Source organism: Poecilia latipinna, unplaced genomic scaffold, assembly GCF_001443285.1.
Source record: "Poecilia latipinna isolate Pla-1442-1.1 unplaced genomic scaffold, P_latipinna-1.0 Scaffold1681, whole genome shotgun sequence".
Taxonomy (NCBI): Eukaryota; Metazoa; Chordata; class Actinopteri; order Cyprinodontiformes; family Poeciliidae; genus Poecilia; species Poecilia latipinna.
Window position 1 is genome coordinate 111,487 of NW_015114297.1, and position 26,433 is coordinate 137,919.

General features: G+C 38.3%; 1 long non-coding RNA gene across 3 annotated transcripts; it reads left to right on the forward strand.

The window, feature by feature from the left end:
* On the forward strand, positions 1-26,433 carry LOC106964492 (uncharacterized). 3 transcript variants are annotated; one of them, XR_001428440.1, is made up of 6 exons: positions 1-219; positions 1,904-2,072; positions 6,633-6,850; positions 18,224-18,264; positions 19,746-19,874; positions 26,035-26,433. It is a non-coding gene; the product is annotated as an uncharacterized LOC106964492 (long non-coding RNA). The 3 variants fall into 3 exon arrangements; XR_001428438.1 differs by lacking the exon at positions 18,224-18,264 and having other exon boundaries at positions 4-219; XR_001428439.1 differs by lacking the exons at positions 18,224-18,264; positions 19,746-19,874 and having other exon boundaries at positions 8-219.

Consider the following 26,433-nt stretch of genomic DNA (forward strand, 5'->3'; position numbering starts at 1 on the left):
TAACGCAAACATTATTTTTACTATTTTCTCCACTGTTTGTTCCACAAGACCATCAAAAAATATAAGTAGATCATACTTATATTCTGAGAGGTGCTTTTTAGACTCTTATCAAAATTAATGTATTCCGTAAAACTGAAACGAAATACTTTTTCACGTCATGCGTCACGTGATCAACAACCGGACATTACCACTGACGGAAGAAGAAAACGACATGAAGTGGTGAGCATGTTTTCTAATGGCTTATTAGTGAACAAACTTGTGATTTTCATTACGTTTTATTAAATGGAAACACCACAATTGCGAAGTTGGGGCGAAGGGGGGTTGTCACATTACCGAAATATCGTTTGCGCACATCTGTAATGGAAAAGTGAGCTAATGGCTGCTTAAATTTAGCTTCTGTCAAGCTAGAACTGATCAGAAATCTCACTCCAGCCAACACCACAGGCGTAGGAAGCGCCGAGCAGCTATTGGATATTTTTGGGAAACCGTTTCGAAGTTGCTCTCCTTTAGATAGAGCCATTTCCTCTGCGCTTCACGAAGACGACCGAGTTTCGTTTGCACAAGTGAAAAACAAAGCCGAGGGCGGGCCGTGTTTCCGTCAGCCGGTGTTTGGGATTCAGCGGCGGGGCTCGTTCCGTGCGGCGGACTATCACCGCGCTCCACGCTGCTCTTATCTAACTAACTGATAAATAACACAGTCTGTCACAACGATAACAAGGTCAACTCAATAGGCTGACCAACAGCAACGTGTCGCCCAAAGCGGCACGCGGTCACATCTGATGCCTGCGCTGACCTCCATGCTAATGAACAAAAACAGAGAGCGGGAGAGAGAGAGAAGGAGAAAGGAGCGAATGAATATGAATGGAAAGCAAATCTATGAGAAACACACACCTCCTTTAAATAACCCCCCTCCCCTCGCTCCCTTCCTCCGCTGCCTTTCCTCGTGCTCCCCCCCCCCCCCCTCCGCGCTGTTATATTTTATTCTCCAACGCGTGGTGAATTTAATAAATATATGCAAATGTGTGCTGTGGAACATGACGAGTGTAAATCAGGCGAGGATGTTCTTTGAGCGCTGCCGAGATTGAGGCTGAGAGCTGACCCTGGGTTAATCATTTTTCACTTCCCTATCGCATTCAATTCTGCAGCCGCCCTGCGTGCGTGTGTGTACATACGTGCCGCTGCGCGGAACGCGGCACGCTTGTGCGTGCACGCGCGTGTGTGTTTGCATCTGCAGGCAACAGACAATGCATTTTAAACTTTGTATACATAATTAAGATAATATTTGGTTTCAGATTTATGCATAAAGAGGAAAAAGAAAAAAAAAACCCAGACATTCATACTTTAGGAAAATATTAAATCTGACTCTTGGCATTTCTCAAGTTTGCTATGGATTTATTTCCTTGGAAGTGTATTTGCACATTCGAATTGAAGTGACTGCGGGTCTCTCAAACTGCGCTTTGTTATTCTAAAGGGTTTAATGTAGCCATGAGAGGTCAGGGGATCTAACAGCGTTGAGTGAGCGCTCCCGTGAAGGCCTGTGAAGAAGTGTGCTCCGTCACTGCCACTGAGGCGCACATCCTCACCGCAGGAAACTATCTCAACTTGTAACTCCACTCCCCGACTGCTCCATTACAGGTTTATTTCAATCTTTTTTTTGTTTTGCTACCCTGCGGATAGATTAATTGTTTGAAACAAACAACGCGGCGCTAGCGCATTATCCACAATCTAGAACCAGGTGTGTGGTGTGTAATTACTCATCGTGCCGTGCAAAAACCCCCTTCCCTCTCGCCCCCCCACCAAAAAATTTTCTACACCTCTAACTGGATGGTTCGACTTACCTTTTTCATGTGGAGATTTGTTTGTCTTAGCGCCGAGAAGCTAATTGTTTTGTCTTTCAATGCAGGACTTTGCACAGTTGCTCTGAAGAGCTGCAGGAGGGATTACACGACTGACGTTTTTATGAGATGAAGCTGACCACAACTGCTGAGGCGAGACAGTGGTGGAAAAATAGCAAACCTGCAATCAGGAAAATAGAAAGACACAATATATTGAAATAGTATTATTATCAGAAGGTGAATAGCATCCTGTTGCAAAACCATTTGGTTTAAAGGGACATGAGTATGTTTTCTAGCAACATAGTGTCATTTTATAGCACAATCAAATAACTATGTTACATTCAGATACTATACATGCTGTATACATCAAATATGAAATTGGGCCTCTGTCTCTTTAAGAAACTCCTATTCTTTCTGAAACTCCGCCTTCAGGAAGTCATCACAACACGGCTCCTCTGTTAACCCTTTAAAGTTTTTACCAGCGTTTCACTGAGAAGAATAACTAATGACAAGTCTCCACTTTAGATTTTTTTTTTTACTTAACACTTTAAAGTTTGTATGTGTAGTAGAGAAGAAAGTCTCTGTTTTACAACATTGTTAGCGCAAACAAAGCCTTAAGCTTTGAGTGACTTTCATCGCCGCAGACTGACCAGTTGCTTTTACAGTAATGAAAATCCTAATGCGCGCTTTTATCTCACGGCTTCTACCTCGCTTAGCAAATTGGATCACATTCATTTGAAGTAACCAAATTGGTAACACAACAAAACAGAACAGAGACGAGCATGCCCAATAGAAAATGAGACAAATTAACAAATCCTCTTCATCTTCCTTACAACCGTGTCAACAGATAAAGATTTAACGTTGCGCTTTCCTCGTTCCGGTACCGGTGTGGCTCCAGGGTGATGGAGTGCTTCTGCTGCCATTGAAAGCTCCGCTCCTCACCGCCATCCGTGTCTCAAAGCGTCCTTGGACGAGAGACACCGCGATCAGCGGGCGACTGCAGGAAGAGAAAGCACTGCATAGATGCAGAAACACATGTAGAATAGGAAGAAGAGCAAAGTGATTGACGTTGTGGAGCAAAAGCCTAGGTGAAAAAGATGATGCATAATGGCTAATACTTTACAATAAAAATGATGTCTCAACATCTTGAAACCATTTGATATTTATGTTTCTCTTTCCCAAATGAGGAGTTACGATCCAGTCCGATCTCCCATGTCCCCTTTCACCAGTTGACCCAATTTCCTGTGGTTTTACGTCAATTTTGCGACACATCTTCTCCAATAGAATTACAATATATTTTATTGTAATTGTTGGTTTAACAAGGTTATTTAATACTTAATATAAAATAACTTTTTTGTTGTAGTAGGCTTAGACTGGCATGAGATTCCTGAGTAAAAAAATGGAGTTTATACATAGATTTTCTTAAAGCTAATTGTTATTATTCAAAGCAGAACAATAATACTTATTCACACTGCTTCTATTATAGTGTAACCTATTTATTAAACCATTTATAGGCAATGAAGAATGTCTTTGGATTTATTTAATTTCAAAATAAGCAAAAATATAGACCCCAACTTAATTAGTAGTCGTTTTCAAAATTCTTGTTGTGTAGATCATCACATCGTTGAGATTTTGCTCCCTATAGAGCAACAATAGGTCTACAGAGAAGACTCACAATCATGATTTTCTAAGGTTGTTTAGGACTGGGTTCAGGAAAAAGTCAGCTAAATTCTCTGCAGACCCCACATAAGCTGGACACAAGCTGTTCAGACTTTCCCAGGATGTTTCTCCACTGAGTGCTCACACCAGTACCGTGTGTTTATGATAATTCATCTGTGTCTTCCCCTTTGTCAAAATAATGTCTGTTTAGATATTTACAGAAAAATCTTTAGTTTGTGTATTCCTTCCTATTGATTTAAAATGTTTTCATTGAGAGCAAATGCGTCAAACTTCCTGTTTGTGTGCACAAGCTTGTTGAATAACGCTGACTCCGACAGCGACAAGATGTTAGCTGACTGAGTTGTTTGTCGATATGCACAGATAGCTAGCCTGCAAACAAAAACAAGTGCTACATGTAGTTTGTGAAATAAAATAATAATAATAAAAGCGATAGACCAGCAGATACCTTCAGCTTTTCCCAGATTTAGTTTGAAACACATCAACTCTATCAATCAAACTATCAAATTTTATTTGCCTTGCGCATGCTTCACATCATAAAAACAAAAAACGAACAATTTGAATCATTATATTTTTCCATATGTCGCCATTACACACCAAAAATGTTGGTTAGCATTTCGTTTATTATGGTGCAAATAAGAAATTATATATGATTTCAATATAAATAAATATTTATTGAGAAATAAATAAACGATTGCTCTACAGCCAATTATCTTCTTCAGAACAAATTGAGGGAAAAGTATTACATACTTGCTTTAGGTGAGATTTACCTAAATAGCTCGCACATCCAGCTCTCATGAATACTCACTTCATTGTTGTGTTCATTATGTTTTTACCTCCCTGAATCCTCTGAGACACGTTTTACCGCTGCAACAAAAGAAGAATGACGACGGCTGTGCTTTATAAGGAAATCGAGAGCTTTTATTGTTTTCATCTGAAATGGTACGGTAATCTCTCCACGGCCAATAAAACCAGACCCGATAGCCTGGTTAAAGTTTTTAGGAAGGACTCCGACTCGAGTCTTTGGGCTTTTATGACAGGCAGATGCTGAGACAGGCAGCCTGTGTCATGCTATGTTCAGACCGTTCCCTCTTTACAGATTTTCAGCCTCTACCCTCAGGCCACAGGTAAAAAAAAAAAAGCATTTGCGAGGAAAAAACCAATAGAGATGGAGTCTCTTTTATAGCTGCTGCTATTGTAATGCTTAATAACATGAAGCCATGAGTGTTTTTTCTTGTCTGTGTTATCGTACATTACACTTTGTTGATGCCGAACGATCACGCTCGGGCGTTTCTAGGTTTGTTTTTCAGTGAATGGAAATGCTGCAAAACAATTTCCCAGTGGGGAAAGTAAAATTGCGTTCCCTGATTGACGTTCAGTGACAAAGATATTTGATGTTACCTGGTCAGGGGGACGTTCTGGTTTATGAATTCAGCACTGTTTCGATTTCAACAGCTGGATTAGCAAGTAACCACACTTTTTCAAGAATACTTGCTAAAACAATTTACTCTTGTAAGAATCGGCTTAAAATGAGATTGTTAAACTAAAAAAATGGTTGCATGACAGGTTAATTTTACAACCCCAAACTGTTTTTCAGCAAAGTGCTTATTACAGTCAGCTGATGTAGTGTGTAGCAGCAGGTTGGGGAGGGGCAGCACTCCGTTATGCATTCCTTAGTGAAATCTCCAAGAATTGAGATAAGTGCACTGGCATCTCATGATAAGGAACAGTGTGACAGAAGATGTTTGCAGATACAAAACCTTACTTTTTAAGTTGACATACCTTGATGGCAGTAATTGAACAATGCCTTATTAGTAGTAGGGGTGGAACAGTACATGTATTTGTACCAAAAACATCCAGCACATCTCTGCTGGTAGCAAACAAATTCAGCGTTGTTTCATACCTGAACAGATGCAGAATGTTAAGGTGTGGAACTAAACGCTCGACGTGACGTTCTGTGGCACGACTTTAAAAATGACATCGAAACAAAACAAAGACAACTCTGGTTATCTCTAAGCTATTCTTTGTTTTGTTACAATAAGGTTTTTAAGGCAGCTTTAGCGGAGAAAGAAAAAAAAATCAGGTATAACAAACCCAGAGACCAACGACCGCTGTGAAACGAACTCGTTATCTCAAGAAAAACATCGAGGAAAAAGTACATGCAGAAAACGTCCGCTCTCTGTTTCCGTAGTTGACAGAACCACTCACCTCAACAATTTCTGAAATTGCTGAGTTTCTCCTAAGCAACTTTGTTTCCTAAATGTCAAGCTGCAGATCAATTCTGTGGTGAGTTGAACTGCTGCTAATGACAGTTTTAATGGTGCATTCAAGTGCATCTCGTACACTGGATTATCAAAACTACTCCAAAGTGGTTTTATTGTTGTATAATCCATGAACCAACTGTGAGCACGTTTTGTTTTCTGTGATTGAAGACTTGATAAACTGTGATCTACTACTATACCCCTATAATTACTGTTACTAACTGCTACCACTTAATAATCATTAAAAAATATTCATTGTGAGTAACTCACATTTTCTTTACCTCTTTGTTTCTCTTCTGTCACTGAGACATCCCCATCTTTCTGTCAGTTCTAGCAGCTCAACCACAGTCCAAACTATGTTTCTCTCCTGTTCTCCTTTCCTATAATATAATATCTTACCACATGTTGCCTCTAAGGAGCTTTTTGTAATAATGAGGTGCAAACTAATCCTGCTACGACGACTGAAACTCTGTTTATCATGCAGCTCTTTTGGAGCTGATTCTGAGAGCGAGCAGTAAAAACACCTAACTACAGGCCATCCCATCTTCATCGTTTGACATGATTGGATCAACTTACGCTTGATAAATCCTGGATATAGCCCAAATTGTGAAAACTCAAAATTTACACTAGCACATTAAACATGGTTAATGGCCCTTCTTTAAGGCGAAACTCTTGTTGTAACACTGATCTACGTGAGCCCAACACTGAGCATCTCCATATCTCGCTTTATCACCTCCAGTAAGCCGAGAGTTTAGAGGCAATTAGCTTCCCTGTGTTAGGTTTAGGTTTTTAGCGGTTAATAACTTCTGCTTTTATGAGATAACTCACAAATAATGTTTATTCTTTGTCTTCTTTATAGGGGACTTCTGTTAATTTGTTGAGTGTGCATCCGGTGACAAATGGGAAGTAACCGAAAGCGCCTATCTTACTGATGCAACGACCAACAAAACGCTCTTAGCATCTCCACATTTTGACCCTGCGATCCAACTGCTGTAAGCAGAAAACGGGCCGGTCACTAAACGCAACGTCAGCTGTAAATCCACAGGAGACCGTCCACGGTTCCTACGTTTTAACAAGGTGAGAAAATGGTCTTCTGTGCTTTAAACGCTGCAACTAAGGAAGAAGAAAACACAATTTTTAGCCCATATACACTGAAGAACATGCGCATTTTAACCGATTTTAAGAGATTACTAAAGATTATTTGTTACAGCTAATGTTGTTAGTCTTGCTGAAGCTATAACTCTGATTTGAATAATCCTGAAGTCAAAGTTATATTGCGGCTACCTCGGGAAAAATGCTTGTTCATTTTTGTCATGTGGACTGAAATTGTTGAGTCTAAAAAATCAAGTAAATAAAGTAGTCAGATTTATTTATTTTTTTCACAAAAAAGGGATATTATTCCAAAACTTAATAAGATTTTTTTTTATGTTGTGTTACACGTAAAGCAACAATTTTTCAAATTCTTCTAGGCTTGGTTGGAAGCATTTACTCAGTAATAAGAACAGGACTTAGGGTCACTTTCTTTCAAAACTCTTGCTAATACTTAGCCAACTTTAATAAATGAAATAAAAGTTGATTTCTGTGCGGCAAAGTCGGCTTTTTAGTAAAAGTCTCTGGATAAACGAGGCTCCACTAATCGCTACGGTTTGGTTAAAAAAATACTTTGTGTCGTATTTAGCATTTTTCATTGCAAGAAAATTGTCAGCAATAATTGTACCTTGATTAAAAATAGAAAGTTTAGTAAACAAATTTGCATCATTCTTGAACTGCAGTTGGGGGGCCGACAAATCCCAGGGCCACGAATGTCCTTTGGACACACCTGGGATAGAGTCATTGTCTTCAATCAAGACGTAAATGGACGACCCAATAAATACATTCATACATAATCTTTTTTTTTTCTCTAGTTGCAGCACCCTAAACTTTTTTTATCACACCAACCATATGTTTAATGTTTCTCAACCAATTTAATCACAAATGGTTTAAAATGTCCTGCTGGCTCTTTGCTGTTGCTGTCATTGCATTTTATCAGTCAATTTCAACCTTGATCTTTAAATGTATATTTTCTTTATCTAAAACTGATTCAAACTAGGTGTTATGGGGACAGGAATTAGCTGACTCTAATTTTAAGCAGACCTACTAATTGCCCACTCAACGCTCCTTTCATCGAAAATAATTAAAAGTGCTAAAATAGCGCTTGATCAACCTTGAATTTATTTATTGGGTCATCCACTTACGTCTTGATTGAAGACGATGACTCTTGTGTTAAGTTTTGATTCAGAGAAAGAAAAACAAGAAGCTGACGATTTGCACTTATATTTTTGCTGTAAACTTTTATTTCACTACCATTATATCATGAAAATATAGAGCTTTATGCAAAGTTTTATGGCCAGAGTACGTTGCTAGTTAGAGTTTCTAACTTTGTCCTTTGTCTTACTTCTGGAGCTTTTGCAAGTCATGTTTTAAAAGCGGTTGCGGTGAGAGCAGGGGAGGAATAAAAAGGTTAAAGCTTTAATTAGATACCTCTTCCACAATCTCAAATGCTTTCTTGCTCTAAAGGAAATCAGAGCTGGAGTCTATAAAGGAATATTCATACATTAAATCTGCTAAAGTGTTTGGAAAAATATTGATATACCTCAGAAGCTGTAGGTATTAATTAAAAGAGTTGTTGCTTTTGTGTGTGTCTGTAATCTATTAGTTACAAAAAATCTAAAGAAATTCATTTCCATGCAATAAATGTACATTATGATGTGATAGAAAATATATTTAGTGGGTAGAAGTGAAAATAATCTTTGAATGTTCAGTAAATAACGTCTACTTAATGAGAACTTCATATAAAATATATATACAGTATCTCACAATTTTCACATAAGTTTTGGTAAATTATTAATTTTTGATTATATGTCTGGATAACTATTTTCAGTACAGATAAGAGCTATGCATCCTTAATAATAATAAAGTGACTTAAAACAAAACTTTATATTGATTATTACTGAAGCATACATCTTGTACTTTTAATGTGTTTGTTGTTGTCATGTCATCGTTTTCTTTCTTTCTTTAATACATTCTAAAAGTTTTTCCAGCAGAGATGAGTTTTTTTTTTCGTTTTTTTTTCCCATTACCATACAAGCATATGCTTCTCAAGAGCCACCATAATTATTTTAAAATATTCAACTGCTGGAAATTTTGTGTCTAAATTTGAAAACTTTTGAAACACAGAAATGTCCATGTTTTTTCTCGAACATTTCTGCAATTAATCTCAAAATTTGTACGTTTTTTCAAGCAACTTTTGGACGTTTCAAAGTCAGAAGTTTCCCAGTTTTTTTGTAGGAAATTTCTGAGAATAATCTGAAATTTTTTTTTTTTTTTCTATCAAATTTTTGACTTTTCAAATGAAATGTCCGGGTTTTTTCTAGCGAAGTTTTTTTTTATTTTTTGAAACTCAGAAATTCCCAGTTTTTTTCTAGAAAATTTCAGAATTTTGTTTTTTTTTCTATCTGCAGCAGCCCTAACACGCCGTGGCAGAACTGCACCTTTCTACTCGGTGTGAGTTTATGCCACACGCAGCAACTATATATGAATGTAAAGCTTTTGTACCACATATTTACAAGGGGTGCTGTAAATGACAAAAATCCTTCAGGTGGAATTAGAGGTGTGAAAAGACGGGCTTTGTTAGCTGCGCTCGAATGTCAGTGTAGTTTCTGTCGGGAGCAGAGATCACTTTGTGATTTGCTGCTGATAAATTCCTTCGTTTGCTTTTGAAAGCAGAAGAATATGTCTCCTAATCAAGCAGAGCCTCCATGTTCTGAGGTCTTTGCCTTTTTTGCTTAGCTCTTTTTTTTAGGCTTTAAAAGTTTTTGCTGAGTTACAGAAAGGAGCAAATTTTGGGGGGTAAAATTCCTCCAACCTAAATGTTTGTTTTCTTGAGGATGAGACTTTATCAGCGACATTTAAAAACCATACATTATATCATGGTTTGATATACTGAATTTTCTGTTCAGTATATCCAATCAGTGCAACATACAGGATTATGTTGCAAAACGTGTTATATGCTTTGAGGGCTGGATGTGTGAGTTCATAATTGCGCAGTTTGAAATTTCAAAACTAAATTCGCTTAATGGAAATACGGCAATTTAGAAAAAAAAAATGTTTCTGAGAAAAAGTTTTACTGCTGGGAGAAGGGTTATTTTAGTCGTATCGAAATTGGTTTATTTCGTAAAAGTGCAAAGGAAACACTTTTTTTTCGCATCACACGAGTCACATGATCAACAACCAGCAAAAAGACAACAGGAAGTAGCTGGAGGATGACTGATGGAGGATATTTTTTAATGACTTATCTCATGAGCAAACTTATTCACATGGGATATTAATCAAGTTTCTAGTTTTAAACAAAGCAGTTACAACATGTCACTATTAGCTTTGCTCACCTTTTTATTTAAAAGGGTTTTGTTGACTCTAGTGGCCTTTATTTGAAAGTAGTTCGGCAGGAAACGAGGCAATCAGAGAGGGGAAGACATGCGGCAAATGTCGCCAGGCTGGGAATTGAACCTGCGACCACCGCCATGAGGACTAGGGCCTCAATACGTGGGTTGTGCTTTGCCCCTGCGCCACCACCCCACCTCACCTTTGCTCACCTTTGACATGGAAACGCAGAGTCTGTGTTGCCCTGTTGCACTGTAACAAGCGCATTAGCTAGTTGGTCGGTCCAATTTTTTTATTCTATCAAGAATGTTCACACATTTCTCAATGCATTTGAATTATATTACAAAAAAGTATAACATACAGTAAACCTGTCAGAATTTCAAACCCCTCCTCAAGTGGAGTGTACCAATGCTATGCTAGCTATTGAAATATGCTTACCGTTTAGTTTTTTTGTCTTTATATACGTGCAAGTGTAAGAGTAAAAAATAATTGTTTTCATATTTTCCCAAATATTTCTAAATACTGTTAGTAAGGCAACTTTGGTTTAAGCTATCTAGCATGGTATTAACCTTCAATGGAGGCTTGATGATTGATGCGTTCACTGACTAAAGTAAGTCAGAAGCCTCAAGTCAGACACTTTGTTCAGAGCTGTGACTTTAAGCTTTAAGTTGATTATAGCACAATCTTTATGTGTGAACTGTATTCGTCACCAGGCCATGGAGAACAGCCGTCACGTCACAGTAAAACTGATTCTTGTTTTTTCTGCTTATAGGATTCCCACTACCTAAAACGTAAAAGAAAACAAATGCCGCAAATTCATTTAGATTTAAATTATTGGGGAGGATGGATCAATCTTTTCATCGTTTCTGATGTAAAAATGACGATTGTCTTTTTCATTATCAGTTATCTTTACAAATATATCCAGTGAAAAATAAACTTGGGTATTGATGTATTTGGTAGTTTCTTACTGTTACTAGTTAATTTGCGCCGGCCTCACAAACTGATGAAATTTTTAAATTCACTCATTACATTGTTGGAGATTCCAGGGAACCATGAATGTGGAGTAAGGAGCTGTTTTTGCCAGCAACGATGCTTTGAAGGGACTTAGAAGAAAGCTATTCTTGTGGGTGAAAGGTCAAATGTGATGTTTTCATGTGCGCTACATTATTTTAACATTCAAAAATATTGTCAATCTAGAGAATTCAGTTAGATCACTAGTTCACAATTTAATCATTTGTGTTCAAAGCAAAAAAAAAAGAAAAAAAAAAAAGATCAAAACACAGACAATAAAATAGTGGCTCACCAAATCTAATTACTAACCTTTGACCAGACATGGAGACCACTATGACTTACTGACTTCATGACATGGCATCTTTAATGAACTTAGTTTTATTTTTAAAATAATATAATGAACTTTGATGTTGCAGACAAGAGAAGACGAGCTGTGCATCGTAACCTCTGACCTCTCATACAGTGACCAGACACCTGGTAGAGACGGGCTCTGTTGGGTTCAAACTGTACAAGTGAAAACAGCAGCAGGGTGACGCTACTAAAGATACGCTCTCTCAATAAAAGGAGCAACATTGTCATTGCAACCTGAAGAAACATGATTAGATGGATATATTTTAAATTGTTTAAAATTTCAACTTTAGCTCCTTCTGATGACCATTATTTAGTAATATTTTTCTGTATGTTTTTTGTGATTATTTAATTAATCTATACTTACTTATGCTAACAATACAAGTTTATCCAAGTAAATTAGTGTTCTAATAAGCACAGTGACACAAAAATCTATTCAGAAACTTATTTAACTCCATTTTCTGTTACGCTGGATTTTAAGACACAAGACTTTCTGAAGGCCCAAATAAGACAAAGGGTATTTCTGTTATTACATAATTTATTGTGAACTTTGACCTGCTGATGAAGTTTGGTATAAGAGCCTAGCAATACCTGTTAGCGCTTTTCTCTGGTGTCTGATTTCTCCATGACACATTTTTATTAGTAAAGCTGTTCATTGGCTCAGTGTGTAAATTTTTTTTGTCACGTTTATTGTAGTGATGCCGTTTGTTTTCCTCGGCCTGAGACTAATCTTCCCCCTCCTTGAGGCGAGTGTGTCACCTGTGAAAACACTCCAGGAAATCCTCCGGAGCCCTCGTGCCTGGGCTCGCTCTCGATGTCTCCGCTCCTCTCCGGCATTGATTGGCGGATTCGTCGCCACGGGCTTCTTCGCTCCGCTCTTTTCAAACGATTGCGCTTCTAATCAAACATAATTTACTCACTATCTGAGCGCTCTCCGCAGCCCCACTCGCCCTCACCCGTCCTCACCCCTTCCCCCCCACACCACCGGTAGCCCCTAGCCCAGGGCCTGTTGCCAAGGCAACCGGCATCTAATTTCTGAAGTGTCAGTTTGCATTATTGTCTTCACGCTTTCCAGCAATAACCTCTCTCCTCTTTCTCTCTCTGGCCTGTTTGTCTGTCGCTTCTGTGCAAACACACACCAATACTCATACATGCAGCACACACACACACACTTTCTCTCTCCCTGCTTGTTCTGTGGTTCCTCTATGGCCTCTTGCACTTTATCCTTTAGATATTTTTTTTTTCAGAGCCGTCTCCTTGAATTCCTTCTCTTTCACACACACAGTGCAACCCAAACAAAACATCATGCATAGAATATGTGCTGCGACTGCTGAAGAAAACCCACACCAGACATTACGCTAGCTCTGAGTCTGAACAAATCCAGAAAAAGAACACCTGGAAAGCGACCCGCCGCCACTGCATGTGTGCATACAAAGCAGTAATAATAATAGAAATGTGTTCAGGTGGGAGGTAAGAATGGATTACAATGAACAAACAGCAAAAAAGACTGGTAATGTTGATATCAAACTGCAATGTTTATGTGTAGATATTTAGAAAAAAATCACAGTTACACAATTATTTGATATTTTGTGAAAATTAATCGCTGTTTAATGTCTTTAAGAAATAAGTTAAGCAAAAATATAATTTGAAACCTCAGTACTGGTGGAGACAACAGAAATTGGCTTCTTGGTTAAGTCTGGCTCAGACTTACTGAAGATGATATGAGACTCTGATATTCGTCAGCTAAGCTAACCTCATCAATTCTTACAAGCTACGACAGCTTTCAGCTGTCATGTGAATTTTAAGTTTACTTTTAAAATGTTGCGGGGAAAAAAACAAAAAGAAAGAAAATGCGAATTAGGCATGTCTCCATCTGCTGGAATCAACCAGGACACGTAAAACATCATTTCTTCAGATGTTAATGTTACATAGTCCTGCAACAAACGGGAAGCAGAGGTTGTTTGTCATGGTAAGATTTTTTTATTTATCGTTGTCATGATAAATTTCAATTATTGATTATACATTTAAAAATCCAAAACTGGCAGTATGAATATGTTATTCTTTCTTTCTTTTTGTTTTTTTGCTATTTTCTCCACTGTTTGTTCCACAAGACCACCAATAAATATCAGTAAATTTGAAAAGAAAAATTATTAAATAGATTTACATTTATTAAATTAAAATAGTTACATTTTAAAAGTGTGCCAAGAATCACACTTTTTGAGCAAGTGGCCTATTCTAAAGGAGAATACTTTTTATGATGTATATTTATGTTTGTGGCGCTAAGAATGCTGTGCCATGCAGTCACATCCATACAGTTACCTAAAAAATAAGTAATAAACAGTTTTTTTTTTATATAATAATTTGTTATTACAATGGTATCACAAAATGTCCAAAGTCCACATTGCCCACCATTAGCACAAACCCACCGGTGGATGGGAGAGTTCACTATATCAGAACTTATTCAGTAAATGTGTTTACTTCTCATTTTTTCGCGCACTAGCTCTTTTCCAGAAAAGCCAAGAAGCACCTCAAGCGAGTGTCAAACTTTTTGGCAGTTGTTTCAAATTTCGGCATTTCCATCAACGCGATACTTCAAAATTTACACACCCACAAAAACAAAATGGAAATCACGTCAATAATACGGCTTTTTGAAGCATTATTTGGAATCTCTAAACACGACATACTGAGCAGCCTCCTCTTCCACAGAAACAAAACTCTGCACCTGTTTCATTATATTCAGTCAGTAAAGGAGAAAAAAAAGAGGTGAACTTCCAATTTTTGGTTTAAAAAAAAAAAAGTCAGGAAAAAAAAATAACCGCACTGAAAGAAAGAGGAGCTCAGGTGGGTGCTTGAAGACAGTGAGGTGATACCACAAAGTGAGCAGCGGACTCATAAAACAGTTATGTTAAGTGGAGCGTTTTTGAAGGTCTTAAGTGAGTACTACCTGTGATCACATTCTTATTAGAAACTGAGAACATTGTGAAGTGTCTCTAGTCGCCTCAGTCTGAGGATGTGCATGAATGTGTGAGAGTGCTGATGTCGGAAAAGGGAAAAAAAATAAAAAATACCGATTGCCTGTCTTGATGTTGGCAGCAGACAGCCACAGAAAGACAAGGCAGGAGTGGGAACATATTTTAAATCACTACAACGTGTTGGAGAAGACTGTGGGGAATGAATTTGTTGTTTTGGCAGCTGAGTGAGCCAAAGTCTTAGGCTGTGAACTTTATTGTTAAACTGAAACGTTATGCACGTATTTATAAAAAAAATTACATTTATAAAAGTGCATGTGATATAAATTAAAGTCAGCATAGAGAAAAAGCATCCAATTCAAAGGTCAGTGCTATTTGTAACATAGCAGGGCTGCAGCTAACGATTATTTTCATAATCAATTAATCTATCAACTAATCTGATGATTAATTAATGAATCATGTAAAAGAAATAGCACATTCTACAGATATTTCATTTAACTACTACTGGTACTACTTCTTATACATTATTAGAAATACACTAAAAGATGCAAATAATAATACTACCAGTCAATCTGAACAGGGCGAAGCTAAAATTAGGCCCCTTGATAAGTTTTGGCTAAAACAAATCTACAGACAAAAGTGTTTTATCTTAAATGAAAACATATATATTTTTGTATAGTTGTGGCTTAAATGGATTACTAAATTAGTAACCCAATTAATCTTTGGGCTGATTAATCCCAACGATAGAATACATCTTATGCAAATCTGACTCACAAGCGACCTCCACAAGCAGCAAAGGACGATCTGAAGAGACGCTGGGAAAGATTACTTTTGTGTGCAAGTTGGACAATAACAACTCAGCCTATCAGTGGAGCTATTCAAGCCTAAAATAGCATCTCAGTCCTGAACATGTTGCAGCGGTACAGACGTCCACGTTAACGTCTTTGTCCACAGTCCACGTTTCTAAAGAAGTTCCATGAATGATCAGGGATTCTTGAAACACTTGAACGCTGAATGGGAATAATAGCACTTTGCACCAATCTGATGGTTGAATAACCTAAAGATTAAAAATAAATATATTTATTGTTGAGCCTATGTGGCTTTTTATTCCATAATTCATCAGTAAAAATGTTTTTTGATTTGAAAATGTATTTTGTCACTATTAATTATTTGCAGACCCTGCAATTAACTCGATTAAACATTTTAAATCCCATTACTAAAAAAAAAAAATTATGTTTTTTGTGTCTGTTAGGATTGGACAAGTTTATATTTTGTGAAAAGAGAAAAAACTCAGATCTAGTGCATGAAATGCCTCTGTTTTCGCTCAGACGTGTCATTAGAGCTATTTGCTTTGCAAATGAGACGGAACAGAGAGCAGGTGCAACCAAAGTGCAAAATTTCCATCACCATCACAACGATGTTAGGAGTTGTGAATCAATGCATCGTATATTGTAGTTTTTTAAACCTGGGATAAAGTTGACCCAGGCAGAAGAGTGTTAAGAATAACAGCAGTGAACTTTTCCTACGTTGTTGTATTTATGTGGTTGAAACGTGTCATTATCTTGGGGTGATGATTTTTTATTTATTTTATTATTATTTTTTTTTTTTTTAGTTTGTTATTCAATGGTTCAATAGTTATTCACTGTCACCTGCACAAAGAAGGTGTGGACAATAGAGAAAAGACAAACCAAACTTTAGTATTATTTTTAGCACCAACAAAGAAAAAAAAACTACGAAACCTATCTGGAGAAATGGGAGCAAAAATAATTTAAAAAAAACCTCGTGACCGCGACTTAATAACTCGTGGGAATTTACTTAATTATAACAACTCGTGGCCACGTATTGAATAACTTCTGGCCACAAGTTGGGTTTTTTGTTTCTTTTTTCTACGTCACCAGACGGGCTTTGTAAAAAAACTACAGCATTAAAAAAGCTTTGTTATCAAGGACAAAAATGATATCGCATTATATGAAGGATATCTCAGACATATTATTTAACACATAAGACCTTTATTTGTAACAAAATGTGTGTTAGCATAACTTTTCGAAGGCTATAGAAATATTCAAGGATTTCAGCTGTATTCAAATATCATCTCTTCAGTGGCTTACAGACGCTTTACTGTGAGATTTGTTTTAGAGTTCTTCGGGGCGGCGGAGCTCAGCAGTGCTTGTTGTTGAGTTTTGTCAAAGAAACTAGATGTGCCGTATCTTTTTTTTCCCCCTCTCTTGATGCGATACCAGTTATCTCTGTTTGGACTTGTGAGAGGAGGTCTGTATTATAAACTGGGACTCCAAGGCAACATTAATCTCTCTAAACAGATGTCTGGATATAAATATGCAGAATGCTCTTCTGGTATGGAGAGCGTGTCTCGATGTATGTAAACAGTCAGTGAGGGGAAGAGAAATATGAACAGAGAAATCTACAAACCTCAAAGCCACTGACTGGTTGGGTGGTGACAATTTCAGTTTGATGAGTTACGCCGAGGAATATGGCATGCAGATGAAACAGGAAGAACTCACCATAGAGAGGCATAAAATCATGTTTTACTGGTAAGTTTTTAGCGTTACTATATTGTTGTGTGGCTGTGGGAAGTAAAGTGCATTTTTACAACTTATTGCATGATATTTGTCAACAGACAGAGCAATGTCTGTAGAAATGATCATGTTTTTTGCTCTTTGATTTATAACTTTTCAAGCATCTTGGAGTACTTGACTGTAATAAGACAATAGCTGCATTTCCATTGACCATATAATTGCTCAGTTTTAAAAATAAATTGGCATAATGGAAATGGGAAATTTTTCAGCAAAAAGCTTTGGTGCAAGGATGAGGTGGGGGTTTTTTTGGCCATGTCGAAATTGATTTATTTTGTAAATAAAACACTTGTTTCAATGTTAATGCTTTTTTCGAGTCACATGATCAACAACCAGATGTTGCACCTGGCGCAAAACCCGTAAAGAAGACGACAGAAAGTAGTTAGAGGATCGTGGAGCGGCATGTTTTTTAACGACTTGTCGTGTGAACAAACTTATTAACGTGTGATTTTAATTGCGTTTCTTATTTAATGGAAACGCTGCAATTGCAAAATTGTGGTTTTTTTATATCAGTGGAGTATTGATGACAGTTTGCTCACATTTATAACAGAAATGCAGCTACTTCTGAAGAATAAAGGATTTTTCTTTTCTGACACTCACTAAGGGTAAATATGATTTAAGTCCATAATCTAAATTATACATTGATACAATAAAATGCTCTTAAATGCCTAATTTCTGACTATGTATTTGAATGTGGAATATGGGTGTTCTTAATAAATGTTGACTTTTTTTCCTATCATTTATACCTTCAACCTAAATTATTCAAACCCCTGACAGATTCAGGCTCAAAGTAATCTTTTTATCTGACCAACACTTTTGTTCTGAGAACTCTGTAAATAATATTAAGATGACAGTATTTTTTAAATAAAAGTAAGTAAAATTATTTTTTTCACCAACATTGTTGTGCTTACCTTTTCACAAATGCTCACCTTTTTTTTTGAAAGAGAAATGCACTTATTGCTTAAATGAAAATAATTTATCTAAATCTGTGAGAGATATTAATAATTCTGTAATTAACTTGGTTTCTTTTGAATTCTTCGGGTTTACACTTGGCAATATTTTTCATGATTCTTGTTTGTGTTCAGGTTCTCTTGTGCTTCTATTTATCTTAGTGTCGCTCCATGTTGGTTCGTCGCACTTCAGACTCATTGAGGTATTAATTCCAGTTTTCCAGGTCCAATCTGTTTCTCTTGTCCCTGTTATTTTACATTTCTGATTTTCTCTCAGTTCTGCATTCACCGTTTAAACTCACCTGGTGTCTCTGACACAATGCCATCTCCACAGTATTTAATCTCCTTGGTTTCCGTCGCTCTTTGTTGGATTCTTAAACTCTTCCTGTCGAATGTTGTTGAGAGGATTTCCCGAAAGCAGAGTTTCAGAAAGAGCAGGAGCTTCTTAAAGAGACAGAGGCCTGATTTCAATTATGAAGCCAAATTTATTTTAAGTCATATTTGATATGTAAAGCATTTTTATAACAACTGAAGTTGACGTTCAGTCACCGTCAGTGACTGATTGTGCTACAAAATGGCTTGAAAATACATAATACTGCCCTCTTTAAATTTAACATTTCATAAAACCTTACAAAATTCAAAATAATCTGAAAACATGTTTTCATCTCCATGCACTCCTACATAACCATGTACAAGTTGCTCTATGTCATTTCTAACAGGAATAAACTGATATCTAATCATATTTGGTCAATAATTTGTGGAAAACACGAATCGCCCAAAGTTTGAGTCCATTCAGTGTCTGCAGACAGGTGCTTTATTTCCCTCTCTTGTATTTGCACACCTTTTTACCTTCACATCACTGAACAATCTGAGCATTACCACACTGAACTCCGGGTTTGAAGACAGGGGCTCATCACCAACATCGCCCCTGTCCAAGCCATCAAGTCCACAGTGCAGGGCTGAGCCGTAAGAGGCCTCCCAGGACCTGGAAGGTTAATATTTGAAGGAGCGATGGCTCATAAATATGAGCAAAGGGACTTTTAATTAAATAAGCACTTCTTAAATATCCTCCTGAGCCCGCTGCTTTTGTTTAAAGATGAGTGATCGACTGCTATCTCTCTGGGCAGGACCATTAGTTTCGCCACTCCCCGCCATACTCCAGCCATCCCCACTGTCTCTCTATTTTTCCAGATCTGTCAACATCTCTCCTCCCTTTCTCTCTCAATTCCCCTTCCTGCTCTCATACCTCTCGCTCTCCTTCCTTCCCCGCCCCTTCTTTCCAACCCCCTCCCTTCTTTTGCGTGCGCCTGCTGTCAGCTCCCTTTTCCCTTTTCTGTTTTCATCAGTCCACGTCCCTGAGCCTCTCTCTGGAGGCCCATATTTCTCCGAGCTCGTGACAAGGTAATGAGGCCATGCTAAATCCTGCCACGCCCTGGAGCTACATCAGAAGGTTGGGGGGGGGGAGGCAGGTCGTTTCCCGCCTGGCCCGGGCCCTGCCCTGCCTGCCTGCCCAGCTGAATGTCTGCTTCGGCTTAAGCATCTGTCAGCACCTGCTCTACAAAGAAAACTTTTCTTTTTTAATCTTCAAAACTATGAAAAGTAACACAAAAAAACTTGAAAAAGTTCTCATAATGAAATAACTTTTTTTTTTTATTCCCTCTTTTTTGTTCCCTTCTTCCTCCAGAGCTGTAGTGCAGCAGCAGCCTGCCACGGTCTGCTGATTTCTAGCTGGAAGATGGGGATCGGCAGGGGAGCGCAGTCTGGCTGTGGGCAGCTGAGCCACACACTCACACACACACACACAAAGAAGCAGGTATGCAAGGCCACTGTGGGTGTAAATGTGCCTTAACACTCGTACCGTGTCATTCTTTAAATTTTTTATCCAAGCAGGTTATCCTTGTGCTTGCATGAAAGACGGAAATCTTCATATGACGGCATAAACTACATGTATAGGCAGCAAGAGATAGAGTTCCTTGTGTGTGTGTGTGTGTGTGTGTGTTTGTTTGTATTCTTCCGCTATGCATTGAAGCTTCCCATGTTTGACCATGACGTTCTTCCTTAAAAGAGTCTATTGAGAATCTGTGAAGTTTTTTAATACACTCCTGATCAAAATCTTAAGACCAGTTAAAAAACTGCAAGAATTTGCATTTTGCGTTATTGGATCTTAAGAAGGTTCTAAGTAGAGCTTCACAATGTTAAAGGAAGAAATCGGCGTAAGAGACAAAAACTTTTGAGCGGGGAATTAATGGAAAACTGCATTTACACTCAAACATGATTTTTTCAGCTGATCAAAAGTTTAAGACCATAGCTCAAAAAACCCCCGAAACCCCTCCCAAAACAGAAATCAAAGTGTCAAAAAAAAAAGGACTCAGTAATGAGTAGCTCCACCATTCTTGTTGATGACTTCAAACAATCGCTTAAGCATGCTTGATGCCAGTGTTTCCAGGAGGCTAGTGGGAACGTTGCTCCAAGTGTTGAACATAGCTTCACGAAGGGCATCCACTGTCTGGAACTGATGTCCATTTTTGTAAACTTCCCTTGCCATCCATCCCCAAATGTTCTCAATTGGGTTTAGATCCGGGGAACATGCAGGATGGTCCAAAAGAGTGATGTTATTCTCTTGGAAGAACTCCTTTGTCAGGCGGGCATTGTGAACTGCAGCATTGTCCTGTTGAAAAACCCAATCATTACCACACAGACGAGGGCCCTCAGTCATGAGGGATGCCCGCTGCAACATCTCCACATAGCCAGCTGCTGTTTGACGCCCCTGCACAACCTGAAGCTCCATTGTTCCATTGAAGGAAAACGCACCCCAAATCATGATGGCGCCCCCACCACTGTGCCGTGTAGAAAACATCTCAGGTGGGATCTCCAGTAACGTTGGAAGCCATCAGGACCATCAAGGTTAAAGTTTTACAACTTTCTTCCACCTTTCAATGTCCCATGTTTGGTGCACCCTTGCAAAGTCCAAACGGGCAATTTTGTGGCGTTGAAGAAGACGTGGCCTTTGAAGACGTTTTTTGTTTCTGAAGCCCTTCTCTCGCAGATGCCGTCTGATGGTTATTGGGCTGCAGTCAGCACCAGTAATGGCCTTAATTTGGGTAGAGGATCGTCCCGTGTCTTGACAGACAGCCAATCGGATCCTGCGGCTCAGAGCTGGTGAAATTTTTTTGGGTCTACCACTTGACTTTTTTGTTCCATAACCCTCAGGATCATTTAAAAAATGCAAAATGACTGTCTTACTGCGTCCAACCTCAGCAGCGATGGCACGTTGTGAGAGGCCTTGCTTATGCAGCTCAACAATCCTACCACGTTCAGTCAGTGAGCTTTTTTGCTTTTGCCATCAGGAGGTCTTGACAGTGTAAAGACTTAGCAGAAACTGACATGAATCCAGATTTTTGCACAGCTTTTGGCTTTTAAAGACTATGGTCTTAAACTTTTGATCAGCTGAAAAAACCATGTTTGAGTGTAAATGCAGTTTTCAGAAAATTCCCTGCTCAAACGTTCTTGTCTCTTACGCTGATTTTTTTCTTTAACATTGTGAAGCTCTACTTAGAACCTTCTTAAGATCCAATAGTGCAAAATGCAAATTCTTGCAATTTTTTGATTGGTCTTAAGATTTTGATCAGGAGTGTATTTGTAGCCTTGAGGCACAAGACGAGCATATTGTATTTCACACCATTGTTTAATGAAAAGCAGTGAAAATCCTACTAATGTTAATGATACACTTAGAAAAAACACAATAAATTAATATAGAAATATATTCCTGTTATTTGGGGGAGATATTGGAGGGTTTACAGTGAAGCAAATACTGTTGCTGTAACCTTTTACCTCACTGTTGGTTCAACATTGTAATTTAGACCTTGAGGTGACATTTTAGTGATACAAATGTAATACTTGTTACATTTGTAATAATTGTTACTTTTGTATCACATTGAAAACACGTTTTGTACAAATTAATTTAGCAAAAAAGATGTTGGGTTATTCAGAAGTCTTCTTTTAAACAGTCCACATAGTTAAACAGAGCAACAGCACTGGCAAAACACTTTTAAAACTAAGATTATGTTAATTTATACGACTACTAGGGTGTTGGGGGGGTTAGATCTCTTAAAAATGCAGATCAAATTGTATTTGTATAGCAACAAGGCATCTCAAAGTGCTTTACATCATAAAAACACAAGGTCATAGAGCGCACATTCAACAACATTATGTTTTGCACATCAGATTGTTGATTGTTTCATGATTAGATTTCAAAAGCAACTCTAAACAGCTGGGTTTTTAGTCTAGATTTAAAGGAACTCAGTGTTTTGGCAGTTTTCTGGAAGTTTGTTCCAGATTTGAGGTGCATAGAAGCTGCTTCTCCTCATTTGGTTCTGGTTCTGTGGATGCAGAGCAGAACCAGAAGACTTGAAAGATCTGGAAGGTTGCAACAACAACAGCTGTGAGATGTGAGAATGTTCCAGAGAAAACTCTTTTGACATGAACTTATTTGAAGAAACGAGGAGCAAGAGCTATGAAATTGTAGGCGTACAGACGGCACACCCTCAGTTTTCCAATATTTGGCTTTGTTACCTCTAAAACGTATAGCCCCGGTTACAAGCGCAGTCTTCTCTACTTGCATGCGCTTCCCGTGTTGCCTTCATACTTTGCCTTTTTTTCCTAACTCCCAGTATGGCTCTGTGAAAGCCTCAGGCTCTAATGTGTCACCAATGTGTTTATGTATTCTGGAAATTTCTGGTAAAGTCCTTTTGATTCACCATACACAGGTACTGAACAAATACACTGTTGTTTTAAACCTGAATACATAATGAGGAACTAATGGGCAGCATTTTTTGTTCTGCTATTGCCATCTTTAAAACATGACACCAAAACATCAAGAAATACATAAAAAAGCGAGGTATGTGGACTCCCTGTCACTAAAGTATGATATTTGGGAACTTTATGGTTTCCCATGCAGCTATAGTGACACAAGAGGCTCAGATTATTCAACCGAATCGGTTCGTTGACCCGGATTAACGGACTCACCAGAAAGCACTGCTGAGTCAGATGATTCGGTTGACTGGCTCCCACTTGCTTTGTGTGTCGACTTTGACAATACAGGAGTCTTTCAAAGGGTGGTGCTATACAAATACCGGCCACAAACAAGCACACGTCCAGTCAAGAAGAAGAGATCGGCTGTTTTCCCTTCTGGATGTTGATGTGGGATTATTCTCAAATTCTCAGGACACACTAAGGTTCATGTGACATAAAACAAGATGGCAGATGGTTAAAAGTTGCCATTTTTAGAAGGTTTGGACCAAGAGTCCTTGCTTCTGAAGATGAGCTCAAAGAAAAAGAATTGAAAAGAGACGGGGGATGTGGGGAGATTACTCATTGGAATATGAATGTAGTTTTTATGTCCTTTTTTTGTCCCTGAGAGAAATAATGATCCACATTAGGATATCTCCTCACCATATACCTTCCAAATTCATGATACAAAAATCTACAAACATACGCCGTGAGTTAGTGCAGATGATGAATTTCATTTCACACAAGATTTCTCGTTAACAGTAGCGAAGATACTGTTAAGGTATAAATTAGTCATAAACGGGAATGTCACAGGTTTTTTAGAGTCTGGATAGGTTTTCTTCACCTGTTAAAGATCTGAAACACTTAGACCACATTTATGAAACGCCAGTCCTCCAGGTAGATAGTCCTGTAACTTTCAGATGTGTCCCAGGTCCAACACGTGGGTCTGATTGTAAAGTCATTAACTATACTCTGTGGAATCTAACTACACGATGAAGAGCTAATTCATCCTTCAGGTGTGTTGAACACCTAACAGTTACAGAACGCTGCGAGAAACAGATTATTTTGAACACAGTTTGATATTTATGAAACCTTTATGTTATCACAAGATATATTTTTTACTTTACTTCCTCTACTGTGTATCTGTGGGGACAAGGTGTTGCTTTCACAAATGTGAGTAGCTGATTAGCACCTCAAAAGCTAAAAAAAAAAAAAAAAGAAATAATAGGTGACCTACAACTTACAATCAGAGCGGAGTTGAAAAGGACCAAAAAGCAGGACAAAGTTGAAAACATCTCTTCCATAAACCACACTGGGTAAGGATCATACCACATACCCCAACGTCTCTCTGCCTGGCTTTCTAACTCCATGGCCTGACAGATTTAAAGTGAAGCAGCAAAAGCAAACGAGGTGGATTAGCAATGCTAGCCAACAACTGAGTGTCGTGTTATCATTAAATATCATATCTACTGCTAGGATACTGAGCTTTTGGCATGTGATGACAGTCATGAGATTGCCGTACAGCAACAGTCTTCAGTCAGAGGCCTCTTCAGATTACTTGCCATGCAAGACTGACTGCTACTGGAGATCCTTCCTGCTCACAGCATCAGCATCCACAACAATCCTTTCAAGATATGAGTTACAACAACATTTATTTAATAAAGTGTTTTCGAATTTGAATTAAAAAACTGAATCTTTTCAATGTTTCTGGCTTGAAGTAAGAAATACATAAAACCCAAAACATGTTGTCTAATCAAAACTAAACTGAATTATTCTTTGTTTGTTTTTTAAGATACTACTATTATACCCCTAATAAATAACAAATGCACACACACACACAGCATTACCTGGAAACAAACCAATACAGTTACAATGAGCTGAAAACTACTTCTGTGTATCAGGGCCATAGTAGATAGAAAAAAAGGAGGGGTAACTTTCTGTCACAACTCAAAAATCTTCTAGGAAAAACAAGGAAATTTCAGAGTTTCAAAAGTAAAAAAATTAGCAAGAAAAAACCTAAGAATTTTCAGATTAATCTGAGGAATTTTCTAGAAAACAAAATATAGTGTTTGACTTTTAAAACTCACAATTTTCCAGTTTTTTCTGACAATCTAAAAATTGTTGCAAGTTTTTGACTTTTCAAGCGTAGAAACTTCCAAGTTTTTTTCTAGGAAATTTCTGAACATACTCTAGTTTTTTGGCATAAATATACTCCCTTTTTTCCCCCCCAATCTACAATGGCACTAACTCGCCGTCGCAGCAAACAAATTAAGACGGAAACGGCGTAAGCTTCTCACATGCTGTCCTGTGACAGACCGCGAACCACCGTGTGTTCATTAGCACCTATTGATCCACGTGTTTACCAAACACTCTTAATGATGGCCGTGAAAACTGGAACAGCAAACAGACAGATTGACGTGGACTGATCCGCGCGCGGCACGGAGCCGAAGGAAGGAAGGAGGAGAGGCGATGGCGTGATAATGGAGGCGGTGGAGAGGAGACACTTGGCGAAGGCGCGCGAGAGGATATAGAGACGATGGTCAGGGCTCACGAGTATTGGACGGAGAGGAAAGGCGAAGTAGGTGAATGAAGGAGTGGGATTGTGTGAGGAGGAAGAGGAGAGAGTGTGAAGTTGGGGAGAAGGAGAGTAGAGGGGGGCAGCCATATTAAAAATGCAGCAGTGGGGAGCAGGCCGGGGATTCACAGTAATTAGATGACAAAACGGCAGCGGGCTGGAGATGAGAGAGAGGGGTCACACACAATGCCACTGCCGCCGGGTAATTTGTAAGTGTCAATCACTAGCCTGCCAGGGGAAAAGCGAAAGAGAGAGAGGGTGAGGAGAGGTAGGGGGGGTGAAGGAGGGATGCGGGCAGAGGTAGAGGGAGTGAGACTTAGTATCAGGGTGCAGGCAAGGCCGAGAGAGACAGGTGGAGAGGAGCTGATTTTTTTTTAAATACAAGAAATAAAAAGCAATTCTGAAGGAGTCAGGAGAAAGAAAGTGAAAATTTAAAGACAGAGACTGAAAGTGTGAGAGCAGGTATGGAGATGAAGATCCAGGTTTTACGATTTGGTGTGGAATATATTTAAAAAAATGTTCCTGGTATATTTTCTGGCCTGCCAGAACCTTGAGTGTGACATTTCTCACATTCTTTTTTTTTTCTTCCCCCAAATCAAAACATGTCCAGGTGTTGCATCACATGAACCTGTCACGCATGATCAGCGACGTTGTAAAGGGACTGCATCTGCAAGATGGTCACATTTTCCATCAAGAAGAGGAAAAAGAATTGGAAGGTGTTAGTACTTATTTCAATAAGAATACGCTGACAATAAAAACATGATGAATGCTGAACAGAAAACAGCAGCTAGTTCTGCTTTGTGGATATTTGTGTTGATGACATCAGAAGAGGTACGGGAATCTATACATTTTATAGAGTGGATGCATGCTTTGACTATAGAAGTAAACTTTCTTTCAAGTCATATTTGATGTAAATAGCATTTTTATAACAAACACATGAAGAAAAAATGGTTATTTGATTCTTCATTGTAATTCTTAAATAATAATTAAAAAAAAAATACTCAAATGA